The sequence below is a fragment of the Ambystoma mexicanum genome, chromosome 10 (assembly GCF_040938575.1).
Source record: "Ambystoma mexicanum isolate Mex_15411 chromosome 10, UKY_AmexF1_1, whole genome shotgun sequence".
Classification (NCBI taxonomy): Eukaryota; Metazoa; Chordata; class Amphibia; order Caudata; family Ambystomatidae; genus Ambystoma; species Ambystoma mexicanum.
This window is the reverse complement of record NC_090932.1, coordinates 690169957-690191143: the sequence shown is the minus strand read 5'-3', so window position 1 is coordinate 690191143 and position 21187 is coordinate 690169957. Positions and strand designations below refer to the sequence as shown.

General features: G+C 45.0%; 1 long non-coding RNA gene across 1 annotated transcript in view; it reads right to left on the bottom strand.

The window, feature by feature from the left end:
- LOC138491655 (uncharacterized) overlaps positions 1 to 16535 on the bottom strand; it is a 98420-nt gene extending 81885 nt beyond the window's left edge. Inside the window, exon 1 of the long non-coding RNA XR_011276055.1 lies at positions 16324 to 16535. This is a non-coding gene — a long non-coding RNA (uncharacterized lncRNA). The remainder of the gene's footprint in view (positions 1 to 16323) is intronic.
- Positions 16536 to 21187: the final 4652 nt, after the last annotated feature.

Genomic DNA, 21187 nt, shown 5'->3' with positions numbered 1-21187 from the left:
TGCTATGGGATGGGATTGGCTTAGAAAATCCTTGCAGAGACACCTATTACAGCCAAATTGATTGCTAAAGGTGGCATCTTGGAACCCTCCTGGTGTCAAGACTTGAATCAGAATCGTCCAACCCGCTTCCCACCTCCGTCTCCTCACCTGACGAACTTGAATCCATAGAATAGCTGGATGACTCCCGGTAAGTATGCGCAGCAGGTGAAGAGAACCTTCCGCGGTGGGAAGCCACAACGGCCCCAAGAAACTGTGGCCGCTGCGGCCCAGTCACAGCAGAAAGGCGTTTGGGGAAAAAGCCACAGGCGTAAAAAAACCCTTGAAGAAATCTGAAAGTTTCTTGGAAGGATGCGTCCAGATGGAATTGTGAGTAGTGAAGTAAATGGAGATCCGTTCAGCAGAATACTGTGTCCTCCGTACAGACTGCGTGGGATGAAGCTGAAGGATGCACGGGGAGACAGGTAAGGAGTAGGAGAAAGGTAGACCAGGAGAAATGGCGGGGAAGGTGAAAAGCCCCACAGGTCTGCGAAATGCGAAAAGAAGGCTGCCGAGGCGGCAGAGATAAGCACTAGAAAAATAGCAACAGAAACTGAGAAGATAGAAAAATCACAGCGTACAGCAACAAGACAGCGAAAGTCACTAAGGCGTTGCAACGCGCCGACAGTCCGGAAACCCGGAAGTAAATACTTCCCGGCTGTCAACAGTCACAACTAGAACGTGAAAAAGACTAGACCGATACCCAAGAATAGCACCCTGCGTGGTGGAACGTCTAATGGCCGCTCATTCGAAACCGCTGCCATAAACTCCATGCGTTCGGACGCATGAAACCTGGCCAGAGCCACTTTGTGAGCCCTAAACTATTTGTTTCCTGCAGGAGTGTTATGTTATCTTACTGCAAGAGACTTGGCTGATTAAGAAAATCTATTTTTCAGTCTATTGCCACGAAAGGGTTATACGGCCACCCATCGGGGGGGCTTATTGCAGGGGTCAAGCAGACCCTTCCTGTCTATAGCCAATGTTTTGGCAATTGAGGTTGGCCTGGATAGTGCAGGCAGAGATCCTATGAAACTATTGTTGATTATTGTATATACACCACTTACTCTGTCCAATTTAGATGATATACAAGAATGTATCGATAACATATGTGCTGGCTGGCTAATGACTGAGTGCCATGATTTCCTCCTGCTCGGAGGTGATTTGAATGCCAGCTGTGTTGACATAGAAATGGGTGGAGGATATGGTTCTGTGGCCCCTTCTAGTGTTATGCTGAAGAACCGCGGAAACTCTAAGTGGGTCTCCTTTTTAAAGGAGTGGGGCCTTATAATGTAACGGTCGAACCCCTGGTGACATACCCGGCCATTATACCTGGCAGATGGCTAATAGGCTCTTTACCTTAGACTACTTCTTTGCCAGTAATACATGTGCCAAGAGGGTAGAATCCTTGGCGATTCAGGGAACAGTATATAGTGACCACCGTCTTCTGGTCCTATCGCTACGTTTGCCAAATCTGAAAAAAAAGTGTTGGAGCTGGTGGGGTTGACATTAACCATGCTGGGAATAGGTTAAGTTAGATACCCAGAAATATAGATAAGGCATCTAGTGCAGTAAATAGGCTCTTAAAGTTCGAATCCTGTAGGTTTGAATCCCTGTTTGTAAAAGAAATGGCTGTACGCATACACTGACTTGTGTTGGAAACAGGGACCCTGGGCAATAAAACTACCAGTATACGCTCCTTTTAACATAAACATGCCTTTGATATTGAGATCAGAAATGCCAAACAACAAATGTGTTGCCACATTAGAGAAGCTGTACATATGGGGGGATGATATGTGAGGTGGAAGCTAGGACATTGAGGATCAAAATAATTACAGAAACTGGATTAAAAGAAGGAGGGCATCTCACTCTACCCTGGGGTGGCAACAGATGTTTGCCACGTTATGTGGCAAAAACTCTAGGTCAATTTGGCAGTTGCTATCAAACGTGAAAGAGGATACAAAACGTCAGATCGTTAACCCTATCCCTGCTGATAAATGGTCGAATTTTCTCAGAGCATAATTTGTGCAGGCACCTACTACCACAGGAGAAAATGTGGGGGGTGGCCCTTACCTCTTGAAAGGCTTTGACGAAATCTGCAAGGCCATTATTAAATTAAAGAGTTCAAGAGCACGGGGCCCTAACAGTCTGTCAAATTCTGTCCTTAAGGGAAACCCGGTCGTCTGGGCTAAGATTCTCAAGCTACTATTTGAGAAAGTTTGTAATGAGGGAGTGGTCCAAGACCTATGGCGTCAGGCAATTTGACTTGTCGTATGCAAAAAAAGGGGACAGAGAGAAGCCTGAAAATTATAGGCTCCTCTCTCTCTTTGATGTTAACAGGAAGCTGTTTGCTACTTTTGTTTTGGCTGCCCTACAAAACTGGGTTACGAACCATAATATATTACACCCTACACAGACAGGCTTAAGACCAGGATCTAGCACCATGCATAACATCAGGGTTATAGACACATTGATCCAGGAAGCAGCAACGAGAGATAATCCAGCTATATACCTCATATTTGTTGATTTCAGCGCAGCCTTCGATTCAGTAAACCGGGAAATACTGTGGCATAGGTTGAGAACCCTGGGCTGCCCCATTTGGATTGTGAATCTACCCATTTCCCTGCACACTGATACTGGCGTCCAAGTGCAGCTGGATGATGCTGGAACAGTCTCCCAGAGGACATGAACATGGAGTTCAAGCAAGGCTCTGCCTTGGCCCCCTTGTTGTTGACCTGTATTTGGCAGACCTTCCCTCTATACTGGTTGCTGATGGCGGCTGTTCTGCCAAAATAGGAGATTCTACTATACCCAGCATTTTATATGCCGATGATCTTGCAGTGATGGATCGCACCATAGCAGGGCTCAAATCCAAATTCAAAGCCCTGAATGACGACGCTAGAAAAAATGTGCTGGGAATCAATATGAATAAGACCCAAATGATTGTAGTTTCAGGGGGAAAGGTACACAGGGTCCGACTGGAAACGGAATTGGGACCCATTGAATATGTTGAGAGCTATGTTTATCTAGGTGTGGAGCTATCTGCTGGGGGTAGCTATTATAATGCTATCGAACTAAAAAAGTGTAAGGCCTGCCAGTTGGCAGATGCCATAAATCATTTTTCAAAAACCACTGCAAGCATTTCCCTCAAAGGAATTATCAAATTACACAATTAGTGTTTTGCCCTTGCCATATTATATGGCCTTGAGGCTTTGGCCATGAGGGACCTAAAGTGGCTTGATGTCCTCGAGGGAAACTTCTGGAGGAAAATATTGGCACTTCCCCAGTTCACCCCGACTCGAACACAGACTGACTTCCTTGAGAATGCAGTCTGTGACTCATCGTAGACTGTTATATATAATAAAATCAAGGTCTAACCCAAATGTCCTTTGTTGAGTATACTTGGGTTTGGCTCTTTATCAAAACATAGGGTTAAAACAGGAACCCCAAATTACCAGCGCCTTAATGAAGAATGTTTTTGTGAAATTGACTGGGTTCCTGATTTTGAACGTGGCAGTGGTTTTCTAATGCTAAAAAACATATTTAAGAGGAAGATGGAACAAAACAACTGGCTAAACAACTACTTATATTTGGAAGCGCTTCACAATCACATATTCATGATGGGAATTGCCCATACATTTTTAGAAGCAGAGCATTATCTCGATTAAGTGCCCTGACCCACGTGTACGTAGATTTATTCTGCGCCTTAGAACAAACCACCTCCCTCTGCTTGTGACTCGGGCGCCTATACAAAAAAGCCCATAGAATCCCGAATTTGTTGTATCTGTAAAAGACCAGAAAAACTGGAAAGCCCACAGCATGTTCTAACCCTATGCGAGAAACTAGTGCCGAGATATATGTGCTTATTGGGACAGTTTGTAGGTGAATATGACACCATCAAGTCTGATCATTTTTGGCATTATTGCCTAAACACAAACTCTGATGCTGTTCATATTACATTGTTCAATTTATAGACACAGATAAGTCCTTTAATTGCGGACTGATTGTAATTTGCAAGCAACCATGGGCCCAGGTTAATTAAATAATTTCTGTATGCATTATATTACCATGCAATTGTCAAACTCTACTGGATCTATTTTGAGTCTATTCTGTGTGTATTGTGGTGAAACCAACTAACCAATTATTTTCCTCATGGTACCTTGTGCCATTGGCTGATGAGATATGACCTATGAGATAAGAGTCACTGGAGTCCATTGACGCACTCTGCAGATATAAAAACCTTTGATTAATATTAATTATTGTATTTTTTAATGTACTAATTCAATAATTTATTACTTTCATTGTATTTTTATTTCTATGATCTTACCACTCTTTGCATCCTCTGCTTAACATTTTAAGTCTTTAAAGGCCTAATTCACAGAAGTGTTTTATAATGGCAAACCCCCACTGGAAAATGCTCTGTGAATAAGGGCAGTAGTCTTTAAATATTTTACCAAATTTGTTGTATATAGATAAAATGATTTGCCTTTCAAACTTTGTAAGTATGCTATTGTGTATGTATATTTGTTTGTAAAAGTTAATTTATGAGCTAAAAACAAATACAGATTATTATTATTATTATTATTATTATTATTATTATTATTATGTTAACGTTTGTTGGATCGAGCTTTATTCTGTATCAATTCAATCATGGCGGCCAAAAGACAAAGGGGTGAGAGAGATAATTGAAGAAGTTGTCAAGGTGCAAAAAGTGTGAAATGATGAAGACTCAGCAGCTATTAGGACAACTTAACTTTGCATGCTGGTGGTAATACAGGGGAAAATGTATTGTAGGCAGATGGCATTGGCAATACTGTGAGGGAAGAGGCCACATCACAGGATCAGATTGACTGAACACATACAGGAAGATCTCACATATTGTAAGACATTCTTAAAGGGCTACACCAGTGTTGATAGATCCCAGTAGATCCTGAACTATGGTCAATGGAGGTTTTTTCTGATGCTGCTGGAGAGGCCAGGCTGGGGATTTGTTAAGAAGGAAAGTGGAGTCCAGAAAGGTAGATGGAAGAGTGGCATGCTCAGCGACGTGGCATTGCATTTTTGGAACTCCTCCCAGTATTGGTGGCACGAAGGTTGTGAAGTAGGGAATGGGAAAACAAGAGAGTTGCCTTTGGGGTGGACAGCAAGAGCATGGGTGCCATATCCAGTAAGGACAAGTGGGTGTTAATGTTGTTGAAGAGGGTGATAATTTTGTGTTTAAAATGGACTGTTATGATTCGGGCAAAACATATTCTCGGAGTGAGTAGCTGTATTGCTGATCCGTTTTCTCCTTCACAGTGGATGAAATTCTTTGAGCTTGCTTCTGCAGCAGAACTGTGGCAACACTGATAGCAGAGGAATTGCTGAACCTGGGTGTGCAACGCTACTAGAATTGATTGAAGGATCCTTGGCAGAATCCGCAAGGATGGTTTCCAGAACAGCATGAGAAGAAATTCAGGATCGTCATGTTAGGGAAAACAGTAGGGTTTGGTATGGAAAGTGTAGAGGCTACAAATCAGGGATCCAGTGAGATATATTGAGAGGGTTTTGTCACCAAGCTACGATTGCAGCAAAACTGGCAGGGGTTTCATGTTATGGGAAGTATTTCTGGGGCTATCACTCCACAGCAGGGAAAATGGGAAGCAGAATGGAAGAAGCATGGGTCAGGAAGAAGGAAGAGTGAAAAGACAAACACAGACACATTTCGGTTGATATACTAAGGGAGCTGTTGGATCGCATGGGTTTGGTTTGTTGGTCTCCACATGCCTTGGAGTGCATGTGTTTAGGTCTCTGTTTGCAGTTTTGTTTTTCAGGGCCTTCAGAGTGTCTGAACTGTTGGGTAGTGGAGGTTCGTCGGGCCTTAAGACAGGCCATGTGTAGTGGTGCACAGAAGGGGTGTATTTGGATGTAGAGGAGGAAGACAGACCAGAGAGACAGAGGTAATGTGGTGTAACAGGGCTGGCTGGGGAAGACATGGGTTTGCACGGTTATAGCATTGGGGCAGTTTTGGGGGGTGTCACACAATGTTGGGTATGAATGCTTCTTTCATCATGAAGATGGCACAGCTGTTCAGGGTAAACAAATGCTGGCAGTTATATACGAAAATGACTGAAGGCAGGGTTTGATAGTGCCCATGCACAATTGATTCCGGCTCTTACCTCAGAGTTGGAAGATCACTCCCTACTGGTGACTTTGTGGCACCTCCATTTGAAGTCCCTTTCTCCCACCAGCGAAGCCACTGACATCTCTGCCTTTTCCTTGCATAAGGGCCACCATATTGCAGCTAACATGTAGATATGGGTTCCTCTGTATGGGTCCACACCAGAATAAAACTCAGCGTGTAGTTTGTTGCCAAAGAAACAAGGTAAGTGGGACAGAGTCTCATAGCCATACTGGTACAGAGTAAATTTACTGGACATCTGGTCCACTGCGTGTCACAACCTTTCTTCTTGCCAGCTGGGTGAGAGTTTATGCTGTTCTTGTTTCTTGTTGTTCCTTACCCTCTTCTTGTTTGGCCTCCTTTCCTCCTGGCCCTGCCTGCCTGGTCCTGTTTCTTGTGCTAGCACTTCCTTGAATGCAGCCTATTCCTCGCTCTATGTTTCTACCCTTATTATTCTGGCCTTCCATTGCCTCCCAACCACATTCAGTGTTCATACTGTCCTGACACCATGTAAATCAGGGGTGGGCCTCAGTTCCATAACATTGGGATATTTGCCCCCATTTTGGCTTGGGTTATTCTGTTGTGGATTACTACCATCTTGTGTGCATAAAGTCTGCCCATGAATGGACAACCAACCACCTTCAGAACACAGTTAAGGCATTAAAGAAATAGGGTAGTGCCCTTTGGCCTGTGCAATGCTCCAGCAAAATTCCAACGGATCATGAATTCCATAATTTCGGACCTGTTGGTTGTACAAGTCTGGGTGTATCTTGACAATATCTTAATCTTCTCACCATCATGGGAAAAACATTTCATACATGTGCCGGAAGTACTGAATTGTCTACAGCATAACCATCTGTACACAAAATTGGAGAAATGCAAATTCCATACTTCCCAAATTGAGTTCCTGGGAAATGTCATTATCACCGAAGGCGTCCACATACACCCAAAGAAGATATAGGCTATTCTGGAATCGGTAGCGGCTCATCAACTCGAATTGGCTCAACAGTTCCTAGGCTTTGCAAATTATGACTGCTGCTTTATTTCCAACTATGCCTGCTTGTCTTTGGTTATTTTGTGGATCTTGCACTGAACATCCGAAGTTCATCTGGTACAGCAAGGCTGAAGAAGGATTTTGAACACTCAAGCAAGAATTCGTTTCCGCACCTGTCCTTGAACACCCAGAAAATATTCAGCCTTTTATTGACAAAGCCGATGCCTCCGACCGTGCTAATGGTGCGTTTCTTCTAAAGTTCCAACAGGCCACCCAGCAGAAACATCCTGTTGCCTATTATTCCCAGAAGCTGACTCCCTGCAAACTAAAGTATTCTGTAACAGAGTAAGAACTGTTGGCTATCAAAACAGCATATGATGAATGTTGGCAGCATCTGCAAGAAGTTCTTTAAAAGGTAAATGTCATACTTATCACTGCAATCTCAAGGATTCACAATCCTTACAGTGTCAAAACAGTCAACAAACTCAATGGGACTTTTTCTTTATGTATTATAATTTCTTCATCACATACCAACCTGGAAAGCAGAATAAGAAGGTGTGAATAAGAAGGTGTATGTCTTGTTACGATCATTCGAATGCAAGGACGAATTTGTTGTCATCTTATCTCCTGCTAAGCATTTTTTTGTAAGCCATCCTGCCCCTCCTGGACCAAGTTAGACAATGCACTGGCATTGACCCAGCTCTCCCCCACCTATTGCAGATGCCTAACACCAGGCTTGAACAGGGCCTTCAGTTTTGTGAAGACATACTTTAATTTTTACATTTTTTATTTAAGTGCATATTGTTAATTAACCTTTCACACTACATATACAATCATTAATTAAATAAAAACATATTAAAATACATATATAAACATATAAAATGTCACTTCCAAACAATTCATTGTGTGCAATGTAGGAATTCCCTATCTAAGAAAACACATAGACCCTTCGTTCAGTCACATAATCTAGTTTTCACATTGCTCCAAATATGGTATGCCCCAGCAGTAATAACAAGGGATTCAGCCACGTACAGTAGGCTCCAAAATTGATCAGATGTTGCATTTTTATACTTAACATATCCCTTGTCATACATCAACTGTAATCTAGTACATTGGGTCAGGATGTGTCATGGGGTCTCAATTGCTTCTCCACTTAGCCTACATTTCTCATCTCTCTAGGCATTCTGACCCAAGCCCCGGTGTAGGCCAACACCGGTAGAATATCAAACCTTAGGTAGAGTATAAAGTGTATCAACCCGGGAGAACAATATTTGGTGAGATAAATACAGGGAATGTCCCCAGGCAAGCCTTGCACATACTATATGTCCTCTCTGCTGACCTACAGACCATTATCCTATACAACGTCCATGATTAGCGGGACATCGAGGGATAAGTGCCACCTCCAAAGAGGCCGTTTTGGTGGCCAGAAGTAATTTCTCATGTCAAGTAATAGTCAGTTCTATCCGTCATGTAGCCAAACGAAGTTAGAACGAGAAGGCTGGAGGGTCTCTTACAACCCTATCCTTACGGGGGAAATAACTACTGCGTTGCAGGAGTACAGGGACAAATGATGGTGAAATCACCTACTCAGGCCCACAGTAGTACTAAACCTGCAGAGATCCAAATCATTATGGTGAAACATGTACAGCCCGACAGGTATACTTAATTTGCCTCTTTTGGGAACGTGGCCCGAGGGCAGGCTATACGCTTTACCTGGGGTGTGAGCTGTAAACAGTAGTAACCCAAATAGCAATATTACAAATATTCCAAATTAAAAGAATGTCTAATCAAGTTCGGAGGGTGGAGAAGCAGAGACTGGCATTTGGTGGCTATTGGGCTCAACTGGCTGAACACAGTGTCAGAGTACTGCAGTAGCATTCGCCAGAAGCTTGAAGAAGCTGGAGACCTGGCAGTGATGTTGAGTTGGGGATGTAAGACCGAGTAGGTCTCAGATACAGAGACAGCAGAGCTTTGGTTTCAGCATCAAGCGAACTCAGAGATGCAACAGTTGTTGGCATCAAGGTTGAAGGGGGCTGGATGGTTGCCATGCAGCAGCTTAGATAGCACAGAAGGTGCTGGACCCTTCGAGATGGTATGGTATGGTATGCAACTGCAAGGGGAGGCAGGGGTAATTTCTGTTGTTTCTATGGCTGCTCGGTGTCCCAATCCAGTGGCTCCAGGGCAAGGTTAGTCCTTGTATTCCGTACTCCCACTCCAGAGAGTCTGGCTGGCAGCTACAGGGGATATGTCACCTCCAGTGCAGGTTCCTGCTTCTAGTGCAGTCAACAGGGCTTTGGTCCAGCAGCAGTCATGCCCAGTGTTCACTGGGGATGGTTAGGGGACAGAGTTTGACTCTTCCATGGATACCTCCTGTCTTCTTTGAAGTAGCCAGTACATTCAACAGAGGTCCAGTGAATCGTTCTTGTCCTTGTAGTACAACGATGAATCTTAGAATTAGGGTGTGCCCCTCACTTTTTAAAGGCAAAATGACACAGCGGATTGGTCCTAAGCAAGCCTACGTTAAGGGGTCCATTTTCTGTTGTTATAACAAGTGCCCTTTGCCTTATAACATCACTCGTTGCCCTGCAAGGGATGATGGTGACAGCCCTTACATAATCGAGATTGGTGACCCTTCTCCAGGCGGTATACACGCATTTCACCGCAGTATTTTTCATCGCATGTTTTTTCATCTTTTTTTGGGGGGGGGGTTAAAAAATAAAATATATGGTTGTGGGTGTAAGGGAATTAAAAAAAAATTAAAAAGGGGGGGCTTGGCCAGGTAACCCCCCACCCCCCAAAAAAAAGTGTTTTTCGAGAAAAAAAAGGCGATGAAAAAACCCACGATGAAAAATACCGCGGTGAAATAACGTAGAACCCTCCAGGCCTACCGTTCCTCTTTGGCTAGTCTACCTCTGTCCCATTCCCATGCTTGCTAGCTTCAAATTGACTCCACTGATCAGCACTGTGGTGTGAGGGAGGCTTTTTCTATGTCAATGATGCCTTTGAGACATGGTTCATTGGGGACCCCCTTGTGCACATTTCTGTGTCCTGAGAGGAGGGCTGTGCCCTTTCTACTAGTGAATCAAATCCTGGTTATTGTTCCACAGGGCTGCTGTGGTGTCAGTCAGCCCAGAAATCAATATACAACAGTCCTGAAATAGTTGGGCCCTACACACAGAGTTTACAATGCTGTAATAGCAAATGGCTGTGGCTGTATAATTGTGTGTTTTTAGCAGTCACAATGCCACAACGAGGCATGGTTAATTGTTAAAGATGTATGTGCCATCAGACTTGTTAAGGCATACAATTATTATATATTAGATCAGAGGTGTAAGAGTTTATAAAACCACCTCTGCCTGCAGGGGCTTTGTGCCCCAGCAGCTGTTAAGAATGTGCATGTATCCTTTGAAACGGCTCGGTGCCACTATATAGCTGTAGCTGGTGGTGCCTGCAGGCTGTTTCAGCAAAGACACATCTGTGTGCTATAATTGTGGCATGGAGCATTTCTGAAAGGGGCCTCTGGTAAGCAGACATTCAGAATTACACATGTTTATCTAGTTTACTGAAAATAAAAAAAAGCACAAGCTAGCCCACCCTCACCAAATGGCCATTCTGTCGCACCCTGGCATACCATCACCACTGATTTCATTATGGAACTCCAAACATCACGTGGATACAGTTGCGTCATGGTTGTGGTGTACTGTTTCAGTAAGTTGGCCCATTTTATACTGATGCCTTGCCTTTCTTCTGGAAGTAAGATGGTAGCCTTTTTTCATCATGTTTGCAAAATGTATAGACTATCTGAAAAGATCATATCTGTTCGAAGTGCACAATATATTTCAGGATTAGGACCACATTTTGCACTCACATCGTCACACAAAAAGCTCTCAGCTCAGGGTACCATCCACAGAGCAATGGCCCAACCCTGCACACTAACCAGACCCTGAAGCAGTACCTACACTGTCACACCAACACTTTGAAATCGAACTGTAGCAACTTTCTGATAACTGTAGAATTGGCCTATAATAAAAGAGTTAATTCAACTACTGGTTCCAGTTTGTTCCAATGTACCTATGGTAAACCCCCTAAGCTCCTACCACCCAGTTCCCAGTATCCTCCAAAACCTGCTATAATCTTCAGGACGTCCATAAGAAAACCCCACACAGTTGCTCTTTACTAAAGAAATGGTCAAGAGGGCTGCAGATAAGAAGAGGACTCCAGAATCAGTCTATGAAATTGGTGATAAAGTTTGGTTATCGATGCCCGTTGCTGCCTACCTGGCGCATCCATCCAGTGTTGCATGTCTCCCTGCTGAAACCATTCCATCATGATAATTTTCACCGCTCAGTGCCTAATCCAGAGCCTCTCATGGTTTCTGGTGTGTCTGAATAGGAAGTGAAAGATATCGGCGACTAACAGTCCTGAGGAGGGTATCCAGAATTTCTGGTTATTTGGAAGGGCTATGCTGCATGTAACTGTACCTGGAAAATGGCATACAATGTCCATCCACTTCAGCTTGTACAGCACCTCTTCCTCAGGTTTCCCTGGAAGCCCAGTGCTCAGTTTGGTCCTGGGGGTGGGCAGTCTGACATGGTGGCTGGGCACAATCGGCGCCGGCGCCTGTTTTGCAGTTGGCACATTTATTCCCGCTTGGCATTTACCCTGCATGGTGATTGCCATTTTGCAGCTGAGACACACACTCGGGAGACCTCTTTGTTCCCTGCATGCGCAATACAATGGTGATCTGAGTTGTAGTTGGTGCTGTCAGCGTGTGTTCTGCGTCTTTCTACGCTTTCTTTGACACTTGCTGCCTGGAGGAGGAGCCAATTCATAAAAAACCCTGCAATACTGCGGAGCTGTGAGCTGAGTTGCAGTCGGTGCAGTCAGCGTGTGTGTTCTGTGTCTTTCTATGCTTTCTTTGACACTTGCTGCTTGGAGGTGGAGCCAGTTCATAAAAACCCCAGCGATTCCGCGGAGCAGAGTTGTGAGCTGAGTTGCAGTCGATGCAGTCACCATGTGTGTTCTGTTTTTCTACGCTTTCTTTGACACTTTCTGCTTGGAGGAGGAGCCAATTCATAAAAACCCCTGCAATACTGGGGAGCGGAGTTGTGAGCTGAGTTGCAGTCCATGCAGTCACCATGTGTGTTCTGTGTCTTTCTACGCTTTCTTTGACACTTTCTGCTTGGAGGAGGAGCCAATTCATAAGAACCCCTGCAATACCGGGGAGCGGAGTTGTGAGCTGAGTTGCAGTCAGTGTAGTCTGTGCTGCGGTACTGCGATTGCGGGCTATGTGTTTTTTAAAATATCTGGCCCTTGAAACTATAGCTGCCCGACCCCTCGGACTTCTAAAGAGGCGCGCTCCGCTGATTGCACCTAGCGGTAGAACCACTTCAGGGATAAGCACTCCAGCTCTCTTTGATCTCTTGAGCCGTAATAAAATTGTGTCTGGTCGTCGGGAGTGTGGGTCTGTTGTCTCCTCCCAGCCCCATAGCCCGCGGCTGGATGGCTCTGTCTAGCGCTAAAGCGAGCCGCTGACCTGAAAGTGCTAAGAAAAGAAAAAAATAATACAATGGTGGCTTTATGTCATAGCAACAAGGGAATAGAGGCAGAGTCTTGTTTGCGTGCCGGTACAGAGTAAATCCACAGCTATCCAGACCACTGCACTTAACAACCTTTCTCCTTTCTCCTTGCCTTCCCGGAGAGAGGTCATGCTGTTCTTGTTTCTGGATGCTACTTGGCCCTCTTCTTCTTGTTGGACCTCCTTTCCTTTTGTCCCTGCCTGCGTTGTTCTTTTTCTTCTAATTTGTCCTGACCATTCCTTGTATTCCTTCTTCCCTTCCTTGCTCTATGGTTCTACCCTTTTCTGGACTTCCATCTTTTGTCACCCACACCCAGTCTTCCCAGTGTCTGACTCCTGACCATGTACGTTGTGTGTGGACCTCAGTTCTGTTGTGTTGGGAGATTTGCCCCACCTCTTGGCTTGGGCCATTTTTCTTAGAACCCAATCTGAGGTGTTGTGGGTTTCCAACACTGCCCATCTTCTGGACCAGGCAGGGACATTCCCTTTCGAAGTGGATGCCCTGGAATGCCTACTAGCTCGCCTAACGGATATAAAAGCGAAGCAAGAAACGCATCTTAACACAGGGGATTGGTCCTGTCTAAGTTTGGGGCACACTCATTGTCCATTATGGAAGCATCTGAAGGGGCCAAGCATGGCATATCATGAATTAAGGCACTGGGCAGGTGGAAATCAACTAGTTATCGGGGATATGTGAGGCAGGCGGTGTTGCAAGTTGCTTGGGGATGTTTACACACGTTTGTTTGTTTTAGCACCTGCGCGGCAAAAGGAGATATGCATATGTAGACAATCCACTGTTCAGCTGACCGTTCCCTATGCTTTTATGTTTGGGAGGAAAGATAATGAGGCAGACATGATCAGCATTCACTATAGGTGAGAATGACCTGGTGCTGTCGACAGGTCTCGGGTGATAAAATGAATGAAAAGGGAATTGGGGATTATCCAGCATTTGTGGCAGAGTCATGGTGGACTCAGCTGCTTCCTCATAAAGTGTGGAGAGGTGTAAAAATGCCGGCAGCAATTGACAGAGCTATACACGAGATCAGCAGGTGTCATGTTTGTGCAGAATCTTGGGCTGGTGCTTCATGAGATAATTGGGTTTGATGTATCTTCTTTTTTCTTCAGGGTGTGGGGTCAATCTGTCCTTCCTGAAGATTGAGATTTACTTGATGAAATTAATGGACGTAGTTGAGGAGTTCACGAAGGTGCAGTGGTAGGCAGTGGCGTCGCTAAAGGGGGGGCCTCGGAGGGCCCGTGCACCCCCTCTGAAACCTTGTGCCCCCCATACCTAAGGCGAGCAGTGACCGTGTTCTCTGTACTGGTGTTATTTGTGACACTCACTAAGGCAAATACTCTGCTTTTGTCTCAAAGCCAGCAGTGATCTTGGTATCCATTCTGGCATCAGTATGAACATGAGCACGAGCCACTTCTCAGGTGTTCCTGCCCGGCGTCTGCACAGAGACCTCCATAGTATGCAGAGCAGCTTGCAGCCCGCTCCAATCAGAATCTAGCCACAAGACTGCTAATGATGGGCCATTAATCACTGAATGGTTTCGTGCTTGCATTCTGATGGGAGGGGTGCTGCCGTGGGGTGTGGATAGTTGGTGTGCACAAAAGCCACTCTGCAGGAGTGCTTGTGACGCCACATATTACCTTTCATAGGCGGCCCCCCTAAATTTGATTCCTGGCGACGCCTCTGGTGGTAGGTAGGGAGTAAGCAAAAACACCATCTTGTGAGAGCTATACTGAGTGCCGGGGAGAAACAGTTAAGAGAAGTTGGGGAAGGGAATGTAAATGCTTCAGGACAGCTTGGGATTGTGAAGTTGGGGAACAACGTGGAAGAAGGAAGGCACCTTGTCGTAGAGAGGGCAGATGCACCTAAAAAGAAAAAAAGAAAAGGAAAGAAGTGCGCAGGAGGGTGTACTAGGTTGGAAGAAACCGCAGGGATAAGGGAGGAGACTACGTACTTCGGGGGGAATGAACTGACAGGGGTTAAACAATGGGAGAAAGAGAACTGTGAAAAAAGGCCACAAGAGGAAGGTTATATGCCATGAATGTTTACAACAAAAACCCACCCGCCTTTCGTCAAACAAAAATCAAGTGTCATGGGATTACTTGTGCCATACCTCCCAAGGAAGGGCCAAGGCGCGCACACACACGGCACCTCCGCCGTCCCCGACCCGTGGTGCCCAAACTCTAAGTGGCAAAAATTAGTAGCAGCTCGCAAGCGCAGCACGTGCACACAGTGACAGAAAAAGCGCATGGGCTTGGGAACAGGTCCTATTCACCGGTAATATAGCTCAGCAGTTTGAGCGCTTCTTGTTATGATACGTGTTTGGTCTGCTGGTCGCAGGTTCATACCCCGGCAGAATCAGCTCATCCTTTGAACCTTCCAAGGTGGACAAAGTGAGTATCAACTTTAGGTAATAATGTAAGTGCCTAGGTTTTATGTGAAGCACTATATATATATATATATATAACAAGTTATTATTATTATTCTTTAATGGGGTGCTCTGCACTAGTCTCACCTCACATTAGGGTTTTTAGTAATATGGCTTCAAAAGGAGTTATTTAAATGGAAGCACACGAGAAGAGAAGGGGTATGAGAAAGGAAACCAAATACCCTCAAATAAAAATGACTGTGCAAAGAGCACACATGTCTCGGAAAAAAAAGAGGTTAAGTAAAAAATGCACTTTGATGTATAGCTGACATACTATTCATTTAGGAGCACAATATGTTTGATTTGTGGTATTTGGCATTACATTGTATCTGAACGTAAAAACAATGAGGCAGTCTGCTCTTAATTATTTCTGTTTTTGCATTCTTATCAACGTTTGCTGCTATTGATGCCAGGTTGTACCATGCAATGTGTTTTAAACGAATTGATTGATATCTGGATAATGTATGTTTGTTAATTATACCAATATAATGCATTTATGAAAACAAAAAAACGCAAAAGATGCATTAGATTTCCCTTCAATGATTAGTAAGAGGTACAGCACACCCGATCACACAGATATATAGATTCACTTTCAGATGAAACTTGTAAAATAATGTAGAGAATTGTAAATATAAAAAAGAAATGGCTATCAGACGACATTTCTAATATTCGTACTGAGCAAAATAATCAAACACATCGGTTATCACTGCACTATTGTTACACCCTTTTTCTGCTGCCTTCATACAATTGGATATATTACTGCTGTGAACCAGCAGGCCACAAGAGGGTAGGCTAACATCACAAAAGTGATCATCTACACTTTAAGCTTTCTGAACATTGTAGTGTAGCTCGTATATTCTAGGCATCATATTGAAGAAAATGAAAAGAGGTCAGTTTTCAGAAAGAGATAATGCTGTTAAGGCTTCCAAAAATGGTATGCCTGCCCGATCTGCTCCCACGGTTAGGCTGTGTTGTAGGCCCGGAGAGCTCCAGGCCAAGGATGCACACGGCACCAGCGCCGTTATAACAGATGCCCACCCTGGAAGAAGCGGTGGACTATACATCACGTCCGCCCCATGTTACAGAACATAGGTGCGCACAGCATCACATCCCTTACCAACATCAAAATGAACAACATCGAACATCGCCGGCATCCTCCTGTGTTCTCTTCTAGGGTACCTCCTCAGCTGGCACCGATCATCTCCCTCGCATATCACCTCAACAGCTTCCGATCCTAGATTATCCTTACCACGTGTTGTACTGTGCCGTGATGCTCATCAACACCCCGTGTGCCCCCCCCCTAAACCCCCCAGCCAACAGAGCAAACTGAATGCACCGCTTCTTGTCCAGGCTCCACAGCCACTGCGCTCACATGCCCCCTTTATTAACCCACACACGGCGGAGTTACTTCACTCTCCTTAAAGGTACAGACACCACACTCCTTTTTCATGACAACAAAACACAACAGGAGGTATGAAAAGGTATAACCATATAACCGTAATAACATTTCACTGCAAACCATTACCCCCCCCCCCCCCCACCCATTTCATTATTCAACATGCACCCATGTTCCCACTCGGTCCAGTGAACAAGCTGTGCAAGTTCAGCGGTCCAATATATAGTCATGGAGGTGGGCAGGCTTTCCCCTTCCCACTCTCTGGGGATATCTCCTGCCCCCCTTCCCGGCTCGGACTCTCCTCACCTGTGTCCTCTTGACCAAGGGAACTTGGCAGGTGGCCACAGCCACCACCCTCATCGGGTACCTTGTCACAGTCTCTCCTCAGGTCATGGGCGTAATTATAGGGGGGGACAGGGAGTTGTGTCCCCCCCAACTTCTGTGGCATGCCTTTTTGTCCCCCCCCATCTTTTGGAGGGAGGGCAGGGGGGCTGCAATCATCAATTATGTAATTGGGCAGTGCGAGCCCGGCTGGGGTGCTCAGCAAGGCTTGCGCTTTCTCATTTTATAATGCAGAGATGCCTGGCAGCCATGCTGCAACACATTCAGGGCTGGGATGCCCTGCGTGGCTCAGTCCCTCATCCTGGCTGGCCTGGCTCAAAGTCAGCAGCCAGGGTGCTGAACTGGGTGTTGCAGGGCCTGGCGCCTGTGCTGTCATGCTAGCAGCAGCACTTCTGGGAGCCAGCGGCACAGAGCATCGCTTTCCAGGTTCGTGTTCGTGCGACACACAGACAGGAACTAGGAAGCTCATTCAGCTTCCTGGTTTCTGTCTGGAGGTGCGTGAGTTCGAAGAGGTTAGGTCAGTGTAACATGAGATATGGCCAGGGCAGCATTTGAAAGCAGAGCAGAGGTACTTTTCTTTTTTTAAAATAATTTTTCATTGTGTTTGTTTGTTGGGGAGCTATGTCCAAGCCCCATGAGGCAAAATACGTGCAACTTCCTAATTAGCATATGGATTGCACCAACAGAAGTGACTTCATAGAAAGGGACATTGGAAGGCACATCATCAGTCTTTTATACTTGGAGGCACCATGGAAGTGACTTTAGCATAAATTGCCATAAATAATCCAAGTGACAAATAACTTTGTGGTTCAAAATACCTAAATTGCACTATTGTTATATGTGGAGCAACTCTATAGTCATTAGCCTTTTCCATTATAATACCATGGTACATGAACATAAGCTTTGAAGTGAATTAGAATCGCTTACAGAGCTGCAGATAAGGCACAATGTGATTAAATAATTTGCTCAGGATCACACACTTGGTTAAATGGTGAAACTGGGATGTGGACAATTTAAGCAACCGTGCACATCTTTCCAGGCTTAGTTGATATAGATATTTATTAAGGTTTTGCTTTACATTTCATGTGCTTATTATTTATAATATATATAACATATAATTATTTATAGCAATGCATTGGTAGCAAACCACATTACATAATAAACTAGCCTTTCATAGCAAACTAACCATACACTATATACATTGTCATAGAAATATGTTGAGCAATGGGAGTATGGCTTTAGTTTCATTCTCCCCATTCTGCATGCAAAGTCACAATAGCATCATGCAGATTAATGTGAGCCTAACAAATCCCCCTTGGGTTTTAAAGCCATAGTAATTTCATAAAGCATGCAACATTATGCACCATTCTCACTTCTGATCACTCCATCCCATTCACATTTCTAAAGGGACAAAAGTCCCTGCTAATTGTACCCCCCTCCCATCAGTTCCTAATCGGTCACACTCTAATGCTCTGTTGATACAGAGCAATGTGAGGACCCTCTGCTGTCCGGAGCTCCTTGGGACATTCTCCTGGCAGCGGGACACCTCTACCATTCGGAACAGGTAAGGTGTGCTGCTGCCAGGACAATGAGCGTGCTGAGCAGGAATTGTCCTGCCAGCGGGACACTTTTGCCATTGGGCAACCTCTTTGAGGTGCCGAATGGAAGAGGTGTCCCAATGACAAATGTCCCAGTGTGGCTCTTAAAAGAGCTATGGGCGGGCAGCTTGACCACCCCCTTTGGTCTCTCCCGCTCGGTACTCCACTACTTGGAGCCATTTGAACACAGGAAAACATACCTTAATTTTAATCGGTCAGAATCTTGTAGAAAATATCATCAGCACATAGACATATAAGGTGCTGTGCAGAACCCAAGTTTGGAGATATATAGCATTTAAACATCTATACCAATTATATTTGGTCACCCACTGCACTGCATTAACCAATGGTTTCTGCCTTTGAATGAAAGGAAAAATCAGGGAAATTGCTGACATTCCAGTGAATCTGGTCCTTTCGGCCATGGCTTTATAGTTCAACTAGGTCAAGTCAGCATAGCCCAAAATGTCAGGTATCAAAGGGTGATAAAGTCTGGTCTGCTCAATGGACGTTGCACCACTGTTTCCATGTGTTATTGTAAATGTACATATAAATGTTGTGTGCACACAGTGTATGTCAGTGGAGGTGCTGGGCAGTGGTTGAAGTGTACGAAAAGAAGTAGTGGAACTATGTTCCCTGATAGCCTCCACCCACTCCCCACAGACCCCATTAACACACCGCCTCCCACACACAATACAAAGCCCCCCAAAAATGCACCTGCTGTTTAAGGGAACATTCAGTGCACTGCACTGAAAGTGCAAGTTTCAACTTCTTCCTACACTGTTATTTTCAAACGAAACCGTTTGAGAACGGTTTCTTTTTAAAATAAAAGTATAGGAGCAGTAAGACTTAATTGTAAAAAGTAGAGGAGCACCGCTCCCGCTCACTTCGACCTCTGGTGCTGGGTGCATTTGTGTGAGAGTGTGCAAGCATGTGTGTGTTGACCTTTATGTCTGAATGAATGATAAATAATGCATTGTTTGTATGTTCTAGTTGAATTAGTTTTGTGAATGTTATGTTGTGACACTGGGTGCATGCAGGCCGGCTGAAGATGTGTGGGGGTCCAATTGAATTTTAAAGATACGTCACCAGTCTTATGAAAGTTATAACAGAGCGTCAGCAATGGACTCTTGTGGTGTAGTAGTTTAGTGCTATCCCTCAGGGATTTAGGTTGTGTGACCGACGTACAAAAATAACAGCGGAATTAACCATAGTCATTTTCGATGGAACATTCCTCCGTCCTGTGGGACGGGACCGGAGCACTTTGTAATAAGCATCACATTTTTCAAAAATGTGTCCTTCCTCTCTCTTTACGCACGGTACCACACGCAGCCGTAACCCCACCCTCCTTAGCTCTGCCCAGCGCATCGCCCTTCAATCCTTTTCTATCGGCAGGTCTGAGACCTTTAAGCAATAACAGAGGAAACATTTTAGAGGGGACGGCTGGCGGGCGTGCGTATGGAGGAAAGGGGGACTATGGACTAGGAGTAAGGTAACTTTATTATACTCCTCCATCCCGTCCCCTTTCCCCCATACTTATAGGAGATTCCCAAGCACTCCTCGCAGGAATTACAGGTGGATGGAAACTCCTTTCTGAAACAGGTTCCCAAGCACAGCTTGACCGAACTGAGCATCTGCCCTGGAGCTCAGGTCTAGACAGTAATGCTCACAAAAAGCCGATGGGGAGGCCCACATAGCCGCTTTCGATATGGTCTCCCAAGGAACATATTTTTTTAAGGCAACGGTGGCCGCCTTGCCCCGCACAAGATGAGGATGAATTCCCTTTGGGGCCTGAAGACCCTGAATGGTATACGCCTCAGAAATACAAGCAGCGATCCATCGAGAGATGGTTGCTTTCGAGGCCGGCTTTCCTTGCGGATTACCGAAGGTCTCAAAAAGCTGCAAAGAGTTCCTAAGCTCAGATGTTCTGTCCAGATAGAACTTAAGGGCTTTTCTAACGTCCGGGCAGTGCAGAACCGTTTCGGCCTCTGAGGCCGGGTCTGGAAAGAAGACAAGCAATGAAATTGACTGATTCAAATGAAAATCAGAAACCACCTTCGGAATAAAGGAGGGATTCATCCAAAGGACAACCTTATCCTTATGAAAAGTAAGGAATGGATGCTCTACCGATAAGGCCTGAAGCTCACTTACACACCTTGCCAAAGTCACAGAAATCAAAAAGGACACTTTCCATGAAAGGTACTTAAAATCAACAGTAGCCATGGGCTCAAAAGGCTTATGACACAAGGCTGTAAGGACCACATTCAAATCCCACCTTGGATGCAGGTTGTGAATAGGAGGATAAAGATGCATCAGGCCCGCAAAGTGTCTTTTAATGACTGGATTAGACAGTGGCCAAATAAGCGGCAACAGCTGATAAATAAGTCCTGCAGGTCAAGACATGAATGCCAGACTGTGCCAGATGTGAGACAAAAGACAGGACCATGTCGATAGTAGCCTCCCCGGGGTCCAGCTGCTTAGCCAAATATCAGTGGCAGAACCGTAGCCATTTACTTCTATAATGAGATCTTGTAGAGGGTTTCCTGGCCGCCTGAATAATGTGCATGTTATCCGCAGACAAATTGAAACGCTCTAAAGATCTGAACTCATGCACCAGGCCGCCAAACTGAACGATTGTGGGGAGGGGT